Genomic DNA, 21,571 nt, shown 5'->3' with positions numbered 1-21,571 from the left:
TTAAGGCCCCCTGAGTGGAGGCAGCTAAGGGCTGGGATGAAGTTGCATAGCCCTGAGATGAAAACTACCCGGGAGACAGGTAATTACTTGGGGAAAAAACCTGACAGTTTTGCTTTACTGAGCGACAGGGGCCCCTTCCCGCCTCCCTTCCTTCCAACACTTAAGATGTGAACTAATGTGGCCACAGTCCATGCCGGCAGGGTCCCCTCCTCCACCCACCCCTCACAAACAGTAAGGACCAGGGTGGTCTCAGGCATCTGTGTCCTGCTGGCGCCCCTCAGAGCTGCTCCCAGAGAGTCAGTGAAGAGCTCTGCTGTTCTCCTGACTCCAGCCCCTGCTCTGCCTCCATGGTCTGGAGGCCCCCAAACAAAATCCCATCCCCAGGGCCCCTCCCAGGCTGCTGGCTGAGCCAGCATGATGGATGGGCTATGGTCCTCAGCAGGACGCAGACTGAGTGACAGGGTGAGAGAAAGGCGATTGACTGCAGTGCAGGGAGGAAAGGGACGCTAGGTCAACTAGTCCAGCCCCTGCCCCCAAGCAGAAGGCTTCTCTAGAGTCAATGGTTGTGGGGTGGAAATGGCAATGATCATGGGGTGGACAGAGGAGGAAGGCCCCTTGGGCTGGGCTGGGACGAGGCTGAGGAGGGAAGAGAGTGGGGCTGGACCCTTCCTCTCCCTTTAGAGTTCCAGTCTTGACTCTCTGCCCTGAGTTCTGATCTTCTAGCTAAGAGTAGGTAAGGTCAAAGGAGAAACACTAAGGCTGGCCCACATCTCTCTCTAGTTTCTGCTTGGCCCTGGAAAACTGCACAATGACAGCAGTAATCCTTAGGGCATCTGGGATTTGATGAGTGTTTACTATGTGCCTGCCAGGCATCGCTTTAAAATCCTTACATGCAGTGTCTCGCTTCATTCTCTTAATAACTCTACCAGCGTCCCCATTATGCAGATGAGGAAACAAAGACAGAACAATCAGGTCCCCTGAATGAAGTCACCTGCCCTGTGAGCACTGGAGATGGGGTTTAAACTGAGGCAGGAATGGAGCTCCTGAGTCCAGCCAAGCTCTTATGATGCTCACTGCTGGGCCTGGGGGCCTCTATAGATATCTGCTCATTGATGCTTAGGTTCAAGCAGAGCCAGATGGCCCTCCAGCCCCCTGTGCTGGGGGTCATTTCTGCCCTGTGAGGGGAGCTGTAGACCTTAGGCTTGCACCCCGCCCCCCCAAACACCAGAAACTCCTCTTCTCTCCAGGCTACAAAAACTTGCTCACTTGATCCCCTCATTCACTCCCCCATCCCTCCCTCATGCTGCATAATGTCTGCAGAGGTATATCCACTCTTGCAGTGGAGGAAGAGTAACAGGCATCTTTGACAGAGAGCCTCAAAGATGGTGAATAAGCTCTACAAACTCACTGAGCCTCAGCTTCTTCATTCAAAAAACCTGGCAGAGTTGCTTTGAGGACACTCTTAACCTATAACTCCTAAGTGCGATAGCTGGGGCTTTGGTTCTGCGAAACTGAGCATCTCCTGCCATATCAGTAAACGAGGATGTCATAATCAACAGTGATTGCAGTCTTCCAATGTGAGCCAGTGAGCCTGAAGGAAATTGAGGAAGGAGAATACCTTCCATCTAGTACTCATCAGACTGCAGCCACTCCCTATGGTGAACCCCGAGGAACTCAGGATGTGAAAACCAGATACTGCCCCCAGATAGCCGAGTGCACATCACAGGAATGATTTCAGTGAGTCCAGACTCTTACATCGTCTCATACACAGAAAAACACTAAATTCTTTAACTTGGGTTATCTGGTTTTCTTTAATTAACAGTAAACTTTGGATGTTGAGACTACCTGAACTTCTACTGCAAAACTTATATATAACCTGGCTCCTCTCCTCGCCTCCTCGGAGCAGTCCTCTCAGGATTAGAGATATTGTCTCCTGGGCTAAGTCCTAAAACTTCCCAACAAATTAAACATAACTCTCAACTTTTAGGTTGTGAATATATTTAAAGTTAGCAGTTCCCAACTTTGATTGTATGGTGGACTCATCTGGGAAAATCTGAACACGGTTGGTGCCCAGGCCCCAGGTCTCACGCCCCAGAGATGGTGATTCAATTGGTCTGGGGTGTAGCCTGGGCCCTGGCATATCCAGAGTTCCTGGGTGCAGCCAAAGTACACAGTGCAAACTCAGCAAAGGGCAGCTGCTGCTGTTGCTGACTGAGGTCATAGCTCATCCGTGGCAAAGCCAATGAACCGCAGCCTGGTTCTGAGTCCCAGGCGGTCTCTTCAGTGTCCCCCCAGTCCCCTCACTGCCCCTCTACTGGGTTTGGTTTGTGGTGATGCCGGCTTTTGAAAAACTTTCACTCTCCTTGGTGGCCTGATGATTGGGCCAGGCTCCTTGTCTACTTCAGAATGAGAACTATATGCAGGGGGGTGGGTTTCTGCAGGTGATGGATGTGTGCATGGGGGAAATTCTCCCCCAGCCTGGAGGTCCCAGGAGCCTTCTTGGGAGTAAAGGCAACAGCAGAGGGGCCTCAGGATGCATCAAGACCACCTTAGAGCACTTCATAAAAGGGCACCCCAAGTCAGCTTTTCGCAGATGACTTTTCCTAATTTTGCAGTTACTTAAAGCAGCCATTGGGATTCCCAGGTGGTGTTAGTGGTAAAGAAGCTGCCTGCCAATGCAGGAGACAAAAGAGACTCAAGTTGGATCCCTGGATCGGGAAGATCCCCTGGAGTAGGAAATGGCAGCCCATTCTAGTGTTCTTGCCTGGAGAATCCCATGGACAGAGGAGCCTGGCAGGCTATACAGTCCATGGGGTCACAAAGAGTCGGACACGACCGAGTGACTAACACACACACACGCTTCATCCGGAAGCCCCCACCCAGCCACTGAGCATCCCTTCCCCTGAGCACCAGCCTCCAGTATCCGCCGTGTGAGTTCTTCCTTCTCCAGCCGTTCAGCCAGTCAGCGCCGGCCTCTGGGACAGCATTCAGGATGGTGGTTGGCGGTTCCTGGTTTATCTGCGCGCGTGGCCCATTGGATTGTAAGGAACCCAGTGGTGGGAGAGGGTCACTTCCATTTTCCCGCTAGCACACTGCTGGCACGCACCAGGTGCTCAGCTAACAAATGAATGACTCTCTGTGTGGAAAAGGTCACAGATCAGTCCACACACAGAGCGACGGTAAGATGTACAGAAGGCCTTCGAGAGAGGAGGGGGAGAGAGTGACGCGTGGGAGCCAGAGGGGATCAGGCAGCTTGAGTGTGTGCTCATCTGGTGACTGAGGTCAGAGTTCAAGAGGGCAGGGGTCAACGTGCCGTGCTCAGCTGGAGGAAGCCCCTGACGGGCAGGCAGCTGGCATGCCGAATCTCCATTGAGTGGAAGGATGTGTCTCTCGCCAAGAGAACAGAGAGGGAGGGCTGGGCTGGGCTGGACACCCTAGTGATGAAGCCCCAAGTTACTGTTGGGCTGAGAGACACAGCCCCAGGTTCGGGAGTGCCCCGGCCTCGCTCCCCATGCAGTACCCCCCTCTCTTATCAATTTCTCCCCCCACCCCCCTGCCCCCAGCGGGCCTGCAGGCCTGGGCTCCCCAGGCCCGGGACCGCCGGGTACCCGATGTGAACCGTGCTGTCCTGGATACCAACCAGGGCTCTGGGCCTGGGCTCCCAGATTTCTTGGACCCGTGAGATCTGAGGGTGGCCAACATTTTATTTTGCTACGGATGTTTTCTAAAAAAGTTTTCATCCATCATTTTGTGAAAAAAAGGACAATTTCATGCCAAGATAGTAGGAAGGATGCAGTCTGAGAATAGTGGCCAGTCCTTTCCGGACAGGGCAGCTGGCAACCACTCAAATCACATCTTACGTAAAGCTTGCCGGTGCAGCTTGCAGTGTAGACCAGCTTCGGTTTGAGGGTCGGCACCGGGGAACCCCTCAGCTCAGGCTCTCCAGCTGGTGCGCATGCAGGGGCCTGCGTGGCCCTTGTGTCTAACGGGCCGCCTGCCAGTCCCTGCTCTGGGCCAAGGCGCTGAGCGGCCTTTCAGACCCAGGAAAGGAGAGCCAGGGCAGCGAGTGCATCAGTCACTAAGGGGTGAGGACACAGGATAGGAGAAGGTCAACCGGGCAGAAAGGAGAAAACTCTTTGTAATGTGGGGTGCGCTGGGAAGGTGGGCCCGAGCCAGGGAGCAGGATGTACTCAGCAAAGTTCCCCACTTTCCAACGCTGCCCCAGCTGGCTCTGGTTCCCCAAATCGGGTAGCGGGGTGGCCAATGGCTGGGGGCAGGGGGCGGGCGGGCGGGCAGCAGCTGCCCTGGGCCCCAGGCGCCGGGCATTCCTCCTCTAAGCTCCCCACGCGTCCCCAGCCCCGTTTATAAGGCACAGGGAGCCAAGAAGTCTGTGTGGCCCCGCCAGCTCAGCCCAGAGGCCCCAGAAGGGAACCCAAGCCCCTGGGGTGATGGGGAGCCAGCCTCCCCTGCCAGTCCTGGAGCCCTGGCATCTGACCTGCGGCCTCTGGGTGCCCCGCGGGGCTGGGATCCAGCTAAGGAAGGGGAGAGCTGAATGCCAAGAGGGCCGCGGGGGTGGGTAGTGCTCAGGCCCCCCGGGTGCTCGCTGCACGCTTTAAATAGCTCAGCTTCTCTCAGCCTAGCAGTCCTGTCGGCCCTCCCTGCCAGCTCCTTCTCGAACTTTCCACACCAGGGACCGCTGATCTCCAGGTCAGGATGGGGAGGGGGTGAGGGGACACAGCGACCCAGCTTCTGTGGGGTCAGCACATGTTAGGAAAGACATGCAAAGATCCCCCTGGCCCCCTACGACCTGTTGGACTTTATCCTCCAGGCCAGGCGAATGCCCTGAGCCACTGATGCGTGAGGGCTTCGCTCAGCCCTGCCTTCTCCTGGGAGAAGTGGGTGCCCGACCCAGGCCACCTTCTATCTTGGCAAACCTGTGACCGGCACAGGCACTCACCGAGAGCCTCTGTCGCCTCCCTGCCTGCCCTGGGGCCCATTCCTGCAGGGCCCACCCTTGGCGGGGGGCCACGGCCCACCAAGTGCCCTCCCTCCACCAGTTTCCTCCAGCCCAGCCTTTGCTCAGCAGCTCCAGCATTCAAAAACCAGTCTGATCCCCTTACAGTTTATAAACCGTCTTCACGTCCTTATTTCGTAAGAGCTTTCCGACCACCCGGAGCAACGTGCAGGGCAGATATAAAAATAATCCCCATTTTACAGCCAACAAGACCGAGAGCCAGAAATATGAAGGGAGGTATTCAAGTTCATAATGTCAAAGTACTGATACAATCAAGATCGAAACCCAGGCCTTAAACCATTCACACTGCAAGAATGTTCCTTCTAGCTGCGCCCCCACCCGTGCTCTTTGGCAAGAGGGGACAGAGGAACATCGACAGGAACCCAGGACAAGGGGGAGGGGAGGGCAGGGCCACATGTCTTGTCTCCCAGGCCCTGAACCCTGCTGCTGGCTCCATAGGTCACTTTCACAACCCAGGACAAAAATCTCACTAGATACGGCCTCAGACCGCCTGGCTCCAGCCACCCTGGCCGGCAGACGCAGACGCACAGAGAACCGGCTGTTATCTGTCCCCTCCAGCCCGTTTCCTACACTTCTCACTCTGCAGATTTCTTCCAGCCTGGCCGCCTCTCCCAGTCACCACCCACAGCCGCGGGCCCCTGGGGCCCGGCCAAGTCCCCTAGACGGTGACGCCGAGTCCCTGCTATCAGACAGTCGCCTCTGCCCTCCCAGCCGCCGCCCCCAGAGTTCCCTGGAAATGTCCCTTCTGCGGGCCCGGCCCCCACTGCGACGCAAGGCTTTTGTCTGCACACATAGCTGACTTGTGTTTGCAGGGACAGACAGGGGCTGGCGCTGGGGCCAGAGCCAGGAGGCACTGGGAGGGCAGAGCAGACGGGAGGGGGAGAAACACAGAGTCCAGAGAACAAAATTGCTGCAAGCGAGGCCTTCAGGGTCATTTGGGAATCTGACAACAAGAATAGGGGCTTGCAAAGCCAGAAGCTCCTCGAGGGCAGGGCTGAGGGGCTTTACAAACGTTGGCCATCTGGTCTGGGGACGTGAGAGCTGTGCCAGCCAGAGAGGGAGGGATGGGGGTGGGGGCGGTGGGGACAAAGGGGAGGGACAGAAGCCCCACCTCAGGCCTCTGTCCTCCAGGAACACAGAGGGGGCTCTACAGCCCGCCAGGCTCCTCCGTCCATGGGATTCTCCAGGCAAGAATACTGGAGTGGGTTGCGATGCCCTCCTCCAGGGGACCTTTCTGACCCAGCAATTGAACCCGCGTCTCTGGCATCTCCTGCACTGGCAGGCGGATTCTTTACCCCTGCGCCACCTGGGAAGCCCCTACAGATGCTTGCCCTGTGAGTTCCCGTTCCCACCAGCTCTCAAGAAGGCTGTCTCTTCTGTCCAGGCTGGCGGGAGAGGAAGCATGGGGGAGCCGGTACCAGGTGCCAACCCGCTGTGTTTTTGAACTTCCCTTTATCAGGCAGAGGAGCCGCAGTGTCTGTACAGGCCGTACCACGTCTGCAGGGAAAGGATGCTCACGAACCCCAGGCCGCAGAGGCCCGTGTGGGAATGAACTATGTTAAGTGTCGCTCGCCTTCCCGCAGCCGCCCCCCACTCCCACTTCCGACCTTTTAGGTTTTGAACCTGGGCTACTTAAGCCAATTCTGAAAGGAAGCTGCAGCTGCTGAAACGTATAGGGGTCACCATACATCAAGCTGTTTGGGGGGAGTTTAAAAAAAAAGAAAAAAAAGGTCAGGCGTGGCGGTAGCGGCAAAGAAGGTTTTTTCACAGTGTGGCTCCTTCTCCCGGGTGACACCCTAGCCTGGTGCCGGGGAAACCTTAGAAGGGCTCCTTTGGGATTGAGCAACCCGGCTGCCTCGGCTCACACCGCAGGGTCCTCACTTCTTAATGAGCTAGAGCTTTAGAAACAGGGCAGCATGTAGGTGCCCGCTCTGTCTTCTGCCTTCTCTCTTTGCCAGCCTGAGTGTCTTCCTCTCAGGCTGGGGGTGGGGGTGGTGGACAGTGAGGAAGGGACCCATTAAAAGTGCTGCCACCCCTCCCTCTGGTCTAGAGAGGGGATGGAGGCGCGAAGCCTCATCTGAGACACGATCTACGTCCCTGGGTTCTCGTGGCTGCAGCCTGTCACGGGAAACTCAAGCTGCCCTTGACTCCAGGGATGCACACAGACACATGCCCCCCAGAGGCCCAGGTGCCCAGGACACCACCGGTGCCCACTCCTTAGGATCCGCTATGACCCTGGGCTGCAGCCTCCAGCCCCTGGGGCCGCAAAGTGGAGCAAATCAAACCAAATGGAGCTCTCTTTGACCTTTTTCGTGAATCGTGAGGGTGATGGGCTGGAAACCAGGGGGTGGGACGGCCACAGAGGAGAAGCGGAGGCTGGCTGGGGACAGCCTGGTGGAGAGGAACACCCCTTTACCCCCGGCTCCCCTGCGATAGTCAGGGAACAGCAGGTCCGGGGCGCCCACTGAGATCTGGTCTGGAAACTGTTTCCAGATTCTTTCAGCCATCAGATGACCATGGGGAGATTACCCAGCCCCCTGTTCAGCCTGCGGGGAAGGAGGTTCTGATCGAGTCATCTAAAAGGCATTTTCTTATCTCGCTTTCCCCCACCACCCACCTTCTGCTCAAGACCTTCTACCTGGCCACCCCAGCCTCGCTGATAACAATACCTGTCTGGTCCGCAGGGGCCCGCAGGCAGCAGCACGCTCTGCGGAGAGTGCAGGGCACCAGGTGACCGGGGTCCAGCACCGCTCCTGTCACTGACTGGCTGTGTGACGTCAGGTGTGTGTTTCCTAAGCTTTCCGGCACTTCCTTTACCCATGCATAGAACGGGGCTAATAATGCCCACCTCGCAAAGGTATCCTGGTGGGTACATAGGGCTCAGGGTCTGCACGCAGACAGTGCGCAATAAATGCCTGGAGGGTGACTGCCTGGCTGAGACGGAGGAGGAAACAGGGCTCTCAGATAAGACACCTGATGGCAACCTTTGGACACTATGCCGGCCTGTCTCAGAGACCTGGAAGGGAGCTTCCAGAGGTTTCCTGTCTCAGGGATGGGGGCCCACTGGGCCTGGAAATTGCTGGAAGGTAGCTTTGCAGCAGAGGCACCATCCCATTGTGACTTAAATGGTTAAATCTTAAATGGTTTAGCTTAAATTTCTGGATGTGAGAGTTGGACTATAAAGAAAGCTGAGCGCCGAAGAACTGATGATTTTGGACTGTGGTGTTGGAGAAGACTCTTGAGAGTCCCTTTGGACTGCCAGGAGATCCAACCAGTCCATCCTAAAAGAAATCAGTCCTGAATATTCATTGGAAGGAAAGACTGATGCTGAAGCTGAAACTCCAATACTTTGGCCACCTGATGCAAAGACCTGACTCATTTGAAAAGACCCTGATGCTGGGAAAGATTGAAGGCAGGAGGAGAAAGGGACGACAGAGGATGAGTCGGTTGGATGGCATCACCAACTCAATGCACATGAGTTTGAGTCAACTCTGGGAGTTGGTGATGGACAGGGAGGCCTGGCGTGCTGCAGTCCATGGGGTCGCAAAGAGTCGGGACACGACTGAGCGACTGAACAGGCCTGTGGGGCAAAGCATAGGAGGCCAAGATGCTGGGGTGGACCAGGAGGGGCCTGCAGGCAGGTGAGGCCCGCCTTGCACGCTGGCGCCCTCTGCAGGCTGCTCGCCCCACGGGGCAGCCAATGACTCCGGACACTCAACCCGGCCGGTGGGCCGGAGTGGCCGTGACTGGAGACCCCAACCCGCAGGGAGCGTCTGCTCCTCACCGGTCAACCCACGGGTGGCGGTGGGCAATAACAGGCACCGTGTGTATGTCCCGTATGTCTGCTTTAGATTAACAAAGAGGTGAAAGGGACCTATGAAATTACCTCTTCTAACCTCACGATTTTATGGGTAAGGAAGTCACCGGAAGGGTGGGAGGGCCGGCCTGCGGTCATCCAGCTAGAGAAGGGCAGGGCTGAGTGACAGCCCGGGAGGCTGCAGTCCAGGCGCCTCCTGCACGGCACCTTCGAGTCCCTCGCCTCTGAGCGGCGCCCCATCTTCTCTTCCCACCCCTACGCTCTCTCCAGTCACTTGCAACCTCCAGGAGCCCAGGGCGCCTGCGGGGTGTGGGAGTAAAGAAGGGGGAGCCATGAGCCCTGCCGCCGGTGGGGAGACTGACCACGCCTCTGGACCACATGAGGACACAGGCCCAGAGCCAGGCACATGCCGGCTTCAGACTTCCTGTCTCCTGCTGTACCCCTTGAGGCGGGCCAGAAAAAAAATGTGCTGGGGGGAGGAGGGATGGGGCTTCTGCAGAGGAGCGTTGCTTTGTGAACTTGCCCAGCCCCAGGCATCACAGGTAGCCCTGCCTCTGGTTCCCTGCAGGCCGTAAGGCTGGAGGAAGGGGCAATACTGGCTTCCCTAGTGGTTCAGAAGATAAATAATCCACCTCCAATGTAGGAGACCTGGGTTCAATCCCTGAGTCAGGAAGACACCCTGGAGAAGGGATTGGCTACCCACTCCAGTATTCTTGCTTGGAGAATTCCATGGATAGAGGAGCCTGGCGGGCTACAGTCCATGGAGTCGCGAAAGCGTTGGACACGACTGAGCAACTAACATAAAAAATATGACGTCACCAGCACTGCAGGCTCTGTGTGGCTAAGTGCGTGGGCAGCATCTCGACACAGCTTTGGAGGCAGCTGATCCATAGAGAGGGGCTGAGGGTCATTCCAGGTGGGCAGCTGGGACCTGCCCTCTCCCACGAGGTACTGGACTGGTCCAGAAAGGCAGGGTTTCTTGGCCTTGCATGCCAGGCCCCACACTACCTGTCTCAGTGAAACCCTGGTGTCTGGGGCCTCCCAGCAGCCTGGCTCGGAGCCCCGGACAGCATGGCACTCCCTGCCTCCGGTCTCAGACCGACTGGGGCCCGAAGCTGGCAGGGAGCTCCCTAATCTGAAGGTAGAAACTTCAATTCTGGATTCAAACAGCCTTGGCCTGAGAGGGTGAGCAGAGAGTGCCAGCAAATGAATGGGCCACCATGGGGACGTGACCTGGGGTCACGGCCTGGCCGGGCAGCTTTACCCCAGGGCTTGCTGACACTTGCAGAGCCCCCTGCTGCTGCCTGGGCAGCCTTGGCCAGGCTAACAGTGCACGACTGTCATCCCACTGCACGATCATGCCTACCACCCCTGACTTGGCTGCTCCCACCCTCAAGTCTTTGCTTTGGCTCCTTCCTCCTACTTTCCTCGGTCCACCCAAATCCAGCCTCTCCTTTCATGCTGCCTCCTCCAGGAAGTCTTCCACAGACACCAGCACTTAAAAGGGCTTGCCTCCTCCTCTGACTTTCCTAAATTGTTCTCTTGTTGAGCTGGCCTTGCCCTTCCTGCTTTACTGAGGATTTAACAGTGCTAAGCACTCACACCCAGTAGGGCTTCAACACCAACCAGTCTCAGGACCCCCACACAAGCTTTCGTTGTGGACAGATCCTGGGCTATCTGCACTGCTACAATCTGAACCCCAAACATGACTTGGGGGCCCCTGGGCTTGTGGAAGAAAGCCTGTGTGGGGCCTCTCCTAGGAACCTTGAACGAATGGGATTCATCAAGGGCAAAAGGAAAAACATGATTTTATGAAATTCAGAAATTCCTGTTGGAGGAGGCACCTTAAGAGGACACGGACAAAATGGTACATGTGTAAGTGGATTTAAACAGTGATTATGTCTGTGGGATAAACAGGTGTTGGGGGGCAGATATGATTACCCCCACTTAATGGAAGAGTAAGTGGAGGGCAGCTACGAGGTCTGCCCAAAGTTGCCAGCTGACGCATCAGAACCAGGGTCAGGAGGTAGGTGTTGGACTCTGGGCTTTGTCAACGATTCCTTATGCAACACAGCAGGACGTGATCAGGGGCAAGTTTCTGGGGCCTGCAGGCTGAATTCCAGGTGACTCTGCTTCTAACTCCACATCAGAGATACTATTCCAATTGGACTTTTTTCAACACCCAGAGTAATGCAGTGACTGTTGTCTGATGGGGTCAATGGGGAGTGTGAAGCTCCGATGTACATGCAGCTGCCCAGGAATGCACTGACTCCAATTATAGACAGATATTCCTAAGCTTTAGCTGGAGCCCAGCCAACCCCGAATACCACCCAAGCCCCTCTGTCCTTTGGTATCGCCCCTGCTCAGCGGCCGAGCCAGATGGCAGTATGTGGCAGCAGCGTGGTAGTCCTCGGGGCCCTCTCTGCTTAGTGGTCCTCTGGGACATTACATGATCCAAGCTGGGCACTGTCAAGAGTGGGATGATTTGGGAGCAAGGGGCTTCCTGAAGGGGATGAGCTGAACAGCCAATCCCTCGCGAGCAGGGGGCCAGGGGGCACTGCTCCTGGCTGGACACACCTGTCTCCATGTTTCCAAGTGACCTGAAGCTTCTTTCCCTCTGTGAACTGGAATCTCAAAGGCCACCCAAGGGTCAAGTGAAGCTGGTTCCCTGCAGGTCACAGCCTGCTCCTCCAAAGGGGGGCCCACCCTCTCCCCAGCACTGCCGGCTGGAACTGGGGTTGAGGAGGGGCCAGGAAGGGGCTGGCACTGCTGTTCCTTGAAAACTTAGCGTGCTGGGTGGGAGGCAACAGGGGGTGGAGATTCTGGGTGTGCAGAGAGCCCTGATTCTGAACTTCGGGCTCCCAGGGCAGATTCCCTATGCTGATGGTTCTCAGGCAAGAGCTCCGAGCTGGAAGTTGACCTCAAGGGGCCATACAGTCCAGCCCCTGCTTCCTGGCTGAGGGTCACACAACCTCTCCGGGACAGACATGCCACCCGATAGGGAAAGGCCTGGAGTAAGAAGAAACTAGGGGACTTCCCTGGTGACTCAGTGGTGGAGCATTCGTCTGCCAGTGCAGGAGACATGGGTTAGATCCCCGATCCCCGAGCTGGGAAAATACCAGACGCGGTGAAGCCACTCAGCCCGTGGGCCACAACTATTGAGTCTGTGCTCTGGAGCCCGGGAGCCGCAACTACTGAAGCCCACGAGTCCTAGAGCCTGCATTCCACAACAAGAGAAGCCAGAGCAATGAGAAGCCCGTAAGTGGAGAGCAGCCCCTGCTCTCTGCAACTGGAGAAAAGCCCGAGCAGCAATGAAGACAGGCTGGATCAATCACACGATGCCAATCGGCTGAGGAGTAACTGAAGCACAGGTGAACCCCCACCTGCGTCCTTGCATCACACTCTGTACCCCGGGATGCCTGGTGACCTCTGTCCACCCAAAGGGATCCCTTCTTTTATCTTCTAGTGGAGATGGAACCCAGCCACCCTGAAAGCAATCAGTTTAAGAAAAGGGTGCCACCCTTGCTGACTGCTGAAAAAGTTTCCATCTCCCAACCCTCTCTGCCCCACCCCACATTCACTAACTTCCAATAAATCACTGATTCAGGCCAGGCGTCCAGAGCACAGCCAGGGCACATAGGTATGGGCAGGGAAAGCAAAGGAGAGGTGTCCACAGCAGTGTGGACGGGGCATCCGGACAGGGGTCAGGGGCACGAGAGGCGAATCCTGTTCAATCTCCCCCAAGGTGGCCAGTAGTCCATGTATTCGGTGCCTGGTTTGAAACCCAGGTCATCTCCCATGTCAGCCCACTGTCCCCCTGCTAGCAACTCCAGATTCCAGCTCCTGAGTGATGGAGGCAATGGCCAAATGCTACCATTCTGCTTACCTAGGGCTGGGAGCAGGTCCTTGGAGGAGAAGGAATGAGGCCCGCCACTGCAGCTTGGATCTTTGAGGGGCAGGTTCAAAGTGGTGCGTGCTTTCCTTATGAAAGAGATGACCACGGTCACTTAAAACCCCTGGTCCTCTATGTACCAGATTTCCAAGCATGACACCCTATAACCCAGCATCCAGATCTTCCTAAAGCAGGGCTTTTGTTAACCTCCCTGGGCTTCTCACCTATGATATGAATGGGTTGGATGGATAATCTATAGGTCCTTCAGGTCTATACTGTTCTATGATTTTTAATCTTAGGACGCCATGGCTTAACAGTGGTTTCCGAGTTCCACTTCACAAAGTCCAAACCGTTCTGTTCCATCTTACAGACTTCCTCTGACCCTCCACTTAACACCCTGACCCTGGATTCCAAGTAAGGCAGTGTCCTCACTGTCCTTTACTTGGGTCTTGGTTCATACATTCTCTCCATGAAAAACAGCCTTCTGGAACACAGCGAGTTCCTAAAAAGTTCTATGTAGAATTTTCACAGAATCCAGCCATTCCACATCTAGATAAACATGCCCAAAATAACTGAAAGCAAGGGCGTAAACAGATACATATATGTGGCATGTTCATGGTGACATAATTCACAACAGCCCAAAGGTGAAACAACCCAAGGGCGCATCCGTGATGGATGAATGAACAGATAAATAAAATGCAGTCCATCCATACCATGGAATATTACCCAGCCACGAAAAGGAAGGAAAATCTGATATGGGCTACCCCATGAACGAATCTTGAAACCACGATGCTAAGTGAAATGAGCCAGACACAAAAGGACCACTGTACGGTTTCCACTTACACGCGGTATGCATAAAGCATAGAGCCGAGAACTCACAGAGATGGAAGGGAGAGAGGACGTGTAGGGGGACTGGGGAGTGACCGCGTGGAGGCTACAGGACTTCTGACTGGGACGATGAGAGGTTTCTGCAGGTGGTTGCTGGGAGTGTAGTGCAAAGCTGAGGTTGCACTTGACATATGCACTTAAAAATGGTGAAGCTGGTCAATTTCATGTTGCATGTATCTTATTACAAGAAAAAGCCAAACCCAAACATCAAGCCCAGCAAGACCTGCCCCCCTCTCCTTAACCTCCCCTGCAAGTCCAGCTCTCCTGACGAGCCTTCCTCACTTCACTTGGACTCCTGTCTTGGGCTGACCTCCGCGCTCCGCCAGCAAGTACAGGGAACATCGGTCTCCCCGGGGGCACTGAGGACCTTGGGTCTGGAGAGGGACCTCGGGCAATCACTCAGGACAACTTGCTTCTCTTTGAAAGAATGACCCTCTGTCCGCTCCCTGCCCAGGGGCCACCGCTCTTCCTTCCGTGGGGGCTGGGAGCCTCCTCCCCAGGGAGCCAGGGACAGGGCGGTTCGCAGTTACATAACCCGCAGGGAGATTTGTTTCCATCGGCCCAGGCGGTGCCAGTTTTCCAGCGGCGGCCGCGGCAGGTAGAGGCGCCCTGTCTGGGCCGGGCAGGGCAGCGATGCAGCGATCTGGACGGCTTAGCATAGCTCAGATTCCCGGCGGCGGCTGGGGGCTGGCCGCTCGCTGAGCTGCGGGGAAGGGACTGCTGTCTCCTTGCTGGCCTGGCTCTGGGGTGGAGTCAGGGAGGAGGCGCTGGGGGTGAGCTGCCAGCCGGCCAGGGGTGACCCTCTGGGGCCCCAGACACCTGAGCTGCCTTCTCCGATAACCCACTTATCTGCAGGGCCTGCCTCGGCGTGGCAGCCTCAGACAGGGGGAGCGCCCGGCCAAGTCCCATCAGGGGATTTAGCAGGGAAAACGAAGCCTGGGTGGGGGGTGAGGGCGTGCAGGGAAAAGAACACGGCCTGGCAAGGGACACAGGTGATGGGGAAATAATTCCTGACCCCGGGAACGCTCCTTGGCCCAGAGACAGGAGGCGGGAGCAGGACCTCAGGTGTCCCAGTACCTGCTCACCAGGGCACCTTCGTCCTCGTGGGCAGAGGCTCCTGGAAGCAGCCCTTTGATGCTGGCCAAAACCTGCCATGGGCAGACTTGGTGGGACCCCACCTCGGAGATGAGAAAACCTCGACTGGCAGGCTGCTGTCCTGGCTCCTTCTGGGACTGACTTTTCTTTCCTCTGCTTATTTTCAGATTTAAAAAAAAAAATCGAAATGCTTTTTTTTTTTTTTTTCCTGTTTGTATCACAGGCTGCCTCTGTCCCGCAGGGCATAATGAAGTTCTAGAAGGGGGTCTTAGGTTTAGTTTAGCCCTTTCAGAAGCCACCGTGCCCCTACCGAGTCAGAAAAACTGGCTTTGAGACACCCCAGCTGGATCCTTGAATAAAACTCAGACTTTGGGACAGTGCAATGACACAAACTAGGGGCAGACGAGAAGGGAGGGCGGATTCACAGAGATGACACATGCGTGGGCCCTGCTGAGCGGGCGGTACACAGGAGGTGCTTGAGAAGTGCTTGTTGAGAGAAAGACGTGAGGATGGGAAGGAAGGAGGTAAAAGTTTACTCATTGCAAAGCAAGTGTGGGCAACAAGGCTGTCCGGAGGCACAGCTGGCCCCTGTTCTGGTTCTGGTCTGGTGGGCGAAGAGCCTGGGTACCAGGCAGGAGCTGCTGTCCCCAGCGGGGGAGCTGTGCCCGCCACAGACTCGTATGCAGGTCAAGCTCCCATGACAGGGCGTGGGAGGCCAGCCTGCTGGTACCCACTGTCGGGCAAGGAGTATGCTACCTCTGCCGGGCCCATGGAGGGCGCCGACAACTTCCAGGGTGCCATCGGAACAACAGTTTTTAGAAAAAAAAAGACGTTTTGTGGGCGAGAAGGGAACGGCTAGCCACTCCAGTATTCTTGACTGGAGAATCCCACGGATAGAAGAGCCTGGCTGGCTGTAGTCCATGGGGTCGCAAAGAGTCAGACACAACTGAGCAATTAACACAATAACAAAGTCACCTTCCATGATCAACCTGCGGGGAGAGTGCTCAAATCGCCTGCTAGCCCTTCACTTTCTCCCTCCTGATTTCCTGCGACTGGAGGAGGGGCGCACGGGTGGGTACAGCCCAGGGCTTTGCTCAGGCTCTGGAATGCACAGAACAATGTGCTTCTCTCTCTGGGTATGCCTGGCTTGGGCCAACAGTAAAATTAGTTTACATGCCTGGAGCGCACGTCGGCATAGCGGTGGGCGTGCAGGGTGGGGGCGGAGCCCTGGGCTGAGGAAGAGGGTGCGAGGGGAGAGCCCGCCGCAGGAAGAACGGCTATGTGCTTCATCTGGATAAAGCAGACGGGGCCACGGAGGTGTTTCCTCAGACACCCTCAGCCCTCCATTGGCCTACAAAACCCAGAGACTCAGACAGCATCAGAAATCTGGTGGGATATCTTCTAGGAGCACAGATTTTTAAATCCCCACTGATAGCTTCAAGAGATGGATTCCTGATTTTCCCAACTTTCTGACCCTTATATCCTATTTAGAACGGTGGTCTGGGAGCCCAGGGTCTTCCTTGGTAGCTCAGACAGTAAAGAATCTGCCTGTAACGCAGGAGACCCGGGTTTGATCCCTGGATTGGGAAGACACCCTAGAGAAGGGAATGGCTACTCACTCCAGTATTCTTGCCTGGAGAATGCCATGGACAGAGGAGCCTGGCGAACTACAGTCCGTGGGGTCGCAAAGAGTCGGACACGAATGAGCGAGTAACATTTTCACAGGAGCCAAGAGCTTGGGGTGCTGGACTGACCGCCCCCATTCAGCACCATGACCTGGTGGCCTCACTGAGTCACTGTCCTCTTCCGCACATGTCGGGGATGGATCCTGCCCTGGAGCCACCCTGGGGAGAGACTCTCCAGGTTCACACGCAGGAAAGTGCTCAGAAGAGCTGAGAAGCCCGTCTCGCACCAGGAGCCCTGGTACCTGAGACTGAGGGCCCTGTGCCTCCCCTCACAGGCACTTGCTGAGCATCCACTGTGTACAAGTCTTGCTGCCAGGGGCCGGGGACCAAGCATCACATAGCCAGGACTCCTGCCCTCAGGAACTTACAACTCAGATGAGAACTTAACAATTCAACTTACAACTCTGGTTAGAACCCGAAGAATCAATGCCGGTCCTTCTCCCTCCCACCATAAAAGATTGGGATTGAGAACTCCACATTCTGGGAAAAGAGGAACAACGTTTGACTTTTCTGAAACCTTGAGACAACCAGGAGATAAGGAGGTTCCCTATTCCCAGCCCAGTGCCTTTGCCCAAGCCAGCAAGCAAGGGACTATGACCAGGAGACAGAGATGGGAGAAATGGGGTATAAGTGGGATAAAGGATCACCTAAGTCCTGAAGATGCAGCTTGTATTTTGATTTACTGATGGGGCAGCCAGACCAGAAAATCTCGAGTGCCCCAGTTAAAATTACTCCCAAGGACCCTTCAGAGGCCCCATAGAAGCCCTGTCACCACTTGATTGAGTTTCTGTGTGTCAAAAGCCCCAAACGTGATGCTTAATGGTGACCCAGCCAGAAACTCTGCAGAGCTTATCCATTTTCTAGCTCCAGGTCAGCTTTTTAAGAGGCTGTCTTCTAGAAGTTGCTGGCAGAGAGCAATTCATTTTGAAACCTGGTTGCACGCCAGATTCTGATTCTGAGTTGTCTTTTCACAACAGCCCTGCTGTGTTTACGACTTGGTGAGATGAGGTTTTTTTTTTTTCTTTCCTTCAAAAAAAGGTATCGCCTCCTTCTGTTAGATGTGTTGTTGACAACGGTTGCTAGGGAGAGCGGGGTTCAGTTACAGACACACTGATGCCGGCTCTAATAATACTTTGCTCTGCATAGCTCAGATGCAGACACCTCTTGGCTAAACAGGGCACACACATTTCAACAGAGGAGGGCTTGAACTGATACTGCCCAAGCATATCTCAGCAAAGGAGCACTCTCTGAGCCTGAGCGGAAGGTCCAGGGTGGTGACGGGGCAGTGCTGGGCGGCGGGGGCTCAGGCCTCCAATTCCTGTCATTCCAAAGGTCCCATAAAAAGAGGCTCGCTCATTCTTCACCTCGCAGTGACACCAGAGCCCCCACTCCCGCCCCCTCATGGTACCGCGATTCCTTGGGGAAGATCGGGGCGGAGTCCTGGTGACTTCCGTAGCCCAGGGGTTGTGGGCCGCCCACGTTCTCCTAGAAGTCAGAATCCATAAGCACACATCTTCTCCTGGGTGTGGGACCCTGCGATCAAGCAGCGTGGGTGCCGGGTGGGGAGGGGTGGGGCAAGGGACGCGAATCACCTCCTGAACTTTACTGATGGCGGAGCCTGGCAACCCCCAGGGGGTTGAAGAGGGAGGCCCTTTGCCTAAAACACGTGACAGGTGCTGTGACAAACGTCTGAGGCCAAGAGAAAGGAAAAGGAGATGGGGGACGGAGCTGAGAGCAGAGAAAAAAGGGGCCCGAGGGACAGCAGAGGCCCCCCCACCTGGCTGACCCGTGAGGGCGGAGGTTTCCCAGGAGGACCCTCAGAACAGCGAGGTGCAGGAGAGAGGTCTCCTGCGACGGTCCAAGCCAGCCTCCTCGCTGCACAGAGGGGCACCTGAGGCTGGGCGAGGGGAAGGGATGCGCTCGCTTGCCAACGTCTCCTGTTTTTTCGAGCTCTCTCACCAGCTCAGGCTCTGACTCCTTCTCATCACTCAGCAAAGAGCCCAGGACCTGGGGCCCATTTCTTGGATGATTCATGGGGTGATGGGCAGGGTCAACCGGTTCATAAGGGACAACAGTGGAGCAGACAGAGCATCTCTGGAGTTACCTTCCTAACAGGGGCACTCCATCAGTGCAGAATCAGCTGGGAAGTTCTTTAAGAAAGGATGCCCAGGCCCATCCCTGTGGAGACTAATTCAGTCGGTCCGGGGGAGAATGCCCACATAGGTATGTTTTAAAAACATCTCCCCCTGAGATGTTGAAGGGGAGGTAGGCTGAGAGACAGGGCCCCGAAGAAAACCGAGTGGCTGGAACTCCATATTCCCAGACTGGGTCCCCACTTGTGACATCACACCATTAAAAGACCATGCCTCAGTCGGCCTCCCTGTGAACTTGACCCATTACTACAAGCCGTCAGTCATCCAACGTCTTAGTACTCAAAGTGTGGTCCCTGGGCCAGCAGCAGCACCGCCATCACCCTGGGGGCTTGTTAGAAATGTAGCCTCTCAGGTTCTACCCAGATTTCCTGAATCAGAACCTCTATTTATAGACTCTCAAGTGATTCAAACACAAATGCAAGTTTGAGAAGCACTGACATGCATGCCTGGCACATAACAGACATTTGAGAAATGCCTGTTTAGTAAGCAGAATTTTATTTACCAGAACACTACTTAGAAAACAATCACACCTAAAGCAAGAAGACAGTTTATATGTAAAAACTGAAGATGATTTCTGAGCCATGGGGCTGGTGACAGGGGTCCCCTGGGACCCCAAGATCTCTGGCACTGTCAGGGCTCACGAGGGCGGTGCTTTCGGGTTCCTTGAGATGACAAAGCTGAGTTTGGCTGCAAGGGGTGAAAGGTCCTTTGACCCTTCCCTGGGTTCGCTCTCACTTCCCTCTCCATAGGGGCTGCGTCCCAGCTTGGCAGGCAGCCCACGCTCTGCGCCAGCGTCCCCGACATCAGAGCCTGCCCGTCTCCTCTGGGGCTGCCAGCTCCCGCTGCCGAAGCCCAGACAGTGGAAGTGCTCGGCCAAGGAGGGCAAAACATCCAAAGACAGCTGCCGGGAGCTGTGTTCACGGGGCGCCTCACAGCCTGTCCACTTTGTAGCCAGCATCATGCAGCCAGCATCACTGAGCCAGATCTCAGAACCTGTACACACAGGCAGTGGTGAAACCTCACCACGTGAAGGGCATCTCAGGGGTGGCTGAACTGAACTGGGGGCTGGCTGGGGATCCAGAGGCAGTGGACCCTGAGTGCCTGGAGCGGAGTGTGAACCTCAGAGGGAGAAAGGCTGGGGGCGGGGGGCATGGGGGGAAGGTGCTGGGGCCCAGGGAAGGGACACAAATCAGGTTTGCCAGAAAATGAAAGCAGGTGAAGAGAGACACCTCGGTGGGTCATGAGAAAAGTGGGGTTTGATGAGTTACGCCCCCTGCTCTCTTTTCTTGAGCCTTGTGGGTCTGGGGTGGTGAATGGCCATGAATGATGCTGCCTGGAAAGCCTACTCCAACCTAGCAGTTCCTCAGCAGCAGAGGAGCAGGGCCCGCGAGGCTCCGTCAGACACGTGGGGCTGGCTTCCTCCCTCATAACGGGGGATGTGCCAGGAGTCAGCGCACCCAGCCCACCTTCCGTGGGGGCCAAGGGGCCTTGAACAACGACCCAGGAGGCCTGAAGGTTCAGCCCTAGCCCTCTGGTTACACACTTCAAGGAGCTCCCTCTTACACTTAAGCTGAGGCTGCAAGGGATGAAAGGGACAGCGGGGGCCAAGGGGACATTTTGATCCTGCTGGCCTAAGCCAATCCATTTCTGTGGGGATGGAGAGGTGGGGTGTAGGGGGCCAAAGGGTTCTGTTTGAGGCTGAGCACGTCCCAGGGCTGATGCTCTGCCAGACATTGTGAGCAAGGCCACTCTAACCACAGGTCACTGGAAGAGAAGCCTGACCCGGGCAGGATCTCAGGTGACCCCTGCGGCCAGCTGCCTTCCCGGCTGGATGCCTCTCATCCCGCACTCTGTGTGTGTGTGTGTGTGTGTGTGTGTGTGTGTGTGTCCACCACGGGCGCCGGCTGGTTACGCTGAGCTGGCAACCAACATCAGAAGTCTTGCCCTATCCTGGCCCTTCTCTTCACAGAAGCCAAGGCCAAAGGTCGATCTGTCCCTGACCCCCGCCCCTGCCCCCCCAGGCCTGGCCATACGTGGCAGACAGGCTGCTCCCCGCCATCACCCTCCACACTCTCCCAGGACATTCCGGCCCACGAGGAACATGCCCGATGTGCAAATCCCGCAGGTAATGCGGGAATTCGTCACCGGGGAGCGTGGGCGATCCAGGAACGGGAACCTGATCGGGGCTGCGAGCTGGACAGAAGCAGCCCGGGCTGGCCAGCACGGCTCGGGTTGCAGTGAGCAGTTGCCCTGGGAAGACGGGAGGGTGGCGGGATGGAGCCCACGGGCAGCCTTGGGAGGGGGCTCCTCCCTCCCCGTTCCTGGGGAAAGGATGGCAGAGACTGCGAAATCAGGTGGCTAAGACCAGGCTGACCACATGTCCTGGTCAACACCGGGGGTCTAGGACTGATGATGAACAGAGCCCCTGACTCTCAGAAATGTCACGGTCCAGATCATCTATTACACGGGCACCATCCTTAAGAAAGACCTGCAGGTGGTTTCTTCTGGCTCTCTAATCCTACTTCCAGAACTTTCAAGCTCCTGTTTTACCCTACCTGGGCTGAAACTCAATGCATATCTCTAAGGTACAGAGGAGGAGCAGAGATGACTTTTCCCCCAGCCGAGAGTCTCCAAGGATAGTCCTAGGCCTGCTATGGCCACCATCCTGGGCCACCTGCTACCTCTCCACAATGCCACCAGTGCTGGGACCGGTTCACTTGTGACCACAGTAAAGAGAGATGGCCTTCAGCTCCCCACCTAGGAGATCACACAGCCCTCTGCCCAGTTTAAGGGCCCACGCCCATGCCCATCACACACCCCAGTAAAACCATCGCTGGATGTCGGCACCCACAGAGGAAGGAAGGGGAGGGGAAGGATTAAGCTCTCTGGGTGGGGGGCTTGGAGTGGGGAGGCACCAAGAATCAAGACGGTCTCTGACCTCTCTCTGCCCCAGAAGAGGTTTCAAGGAGCCCAGCGCGTCAGCAGACAGACCGCAGCTTTGCGACT

The 21,571-nt window shown here is 56.1% G+C and overlaps 1 protein-coding gene across 5 annotated transcripts in view; it reads right to left on the bottom strand.

Moving 5' to 3' along the window:
• The window catches only part of CTIF (cap binding complex dependent translation initiation factor), a 315,713-nt gene that overhangs the window by 76,075 nt on the left and 218,067 nt on the right, over window positions 1–21,571 (bottom strand). The gene's annotated exons all lie outside the window — the stretch shown is intronic.

This window comes from Dama dama, chromosome 27 (assembly GCF_033118175.1).
Source record: "Dama dama isolate Ldn47 chromosome 27, ASM3311817v1, whole genome shotgun sequence".
Taxonomy (NCBI): Eukaryota; Metazoa; Chordata; class Mammalia; order Artiodactyla; family Cervidae; genus Dama; species Dama dama.
Note: the sequence above shows the minus strand (reverse complement) of the source record. Positions and strands in the feature narration are given on the sequence as shown.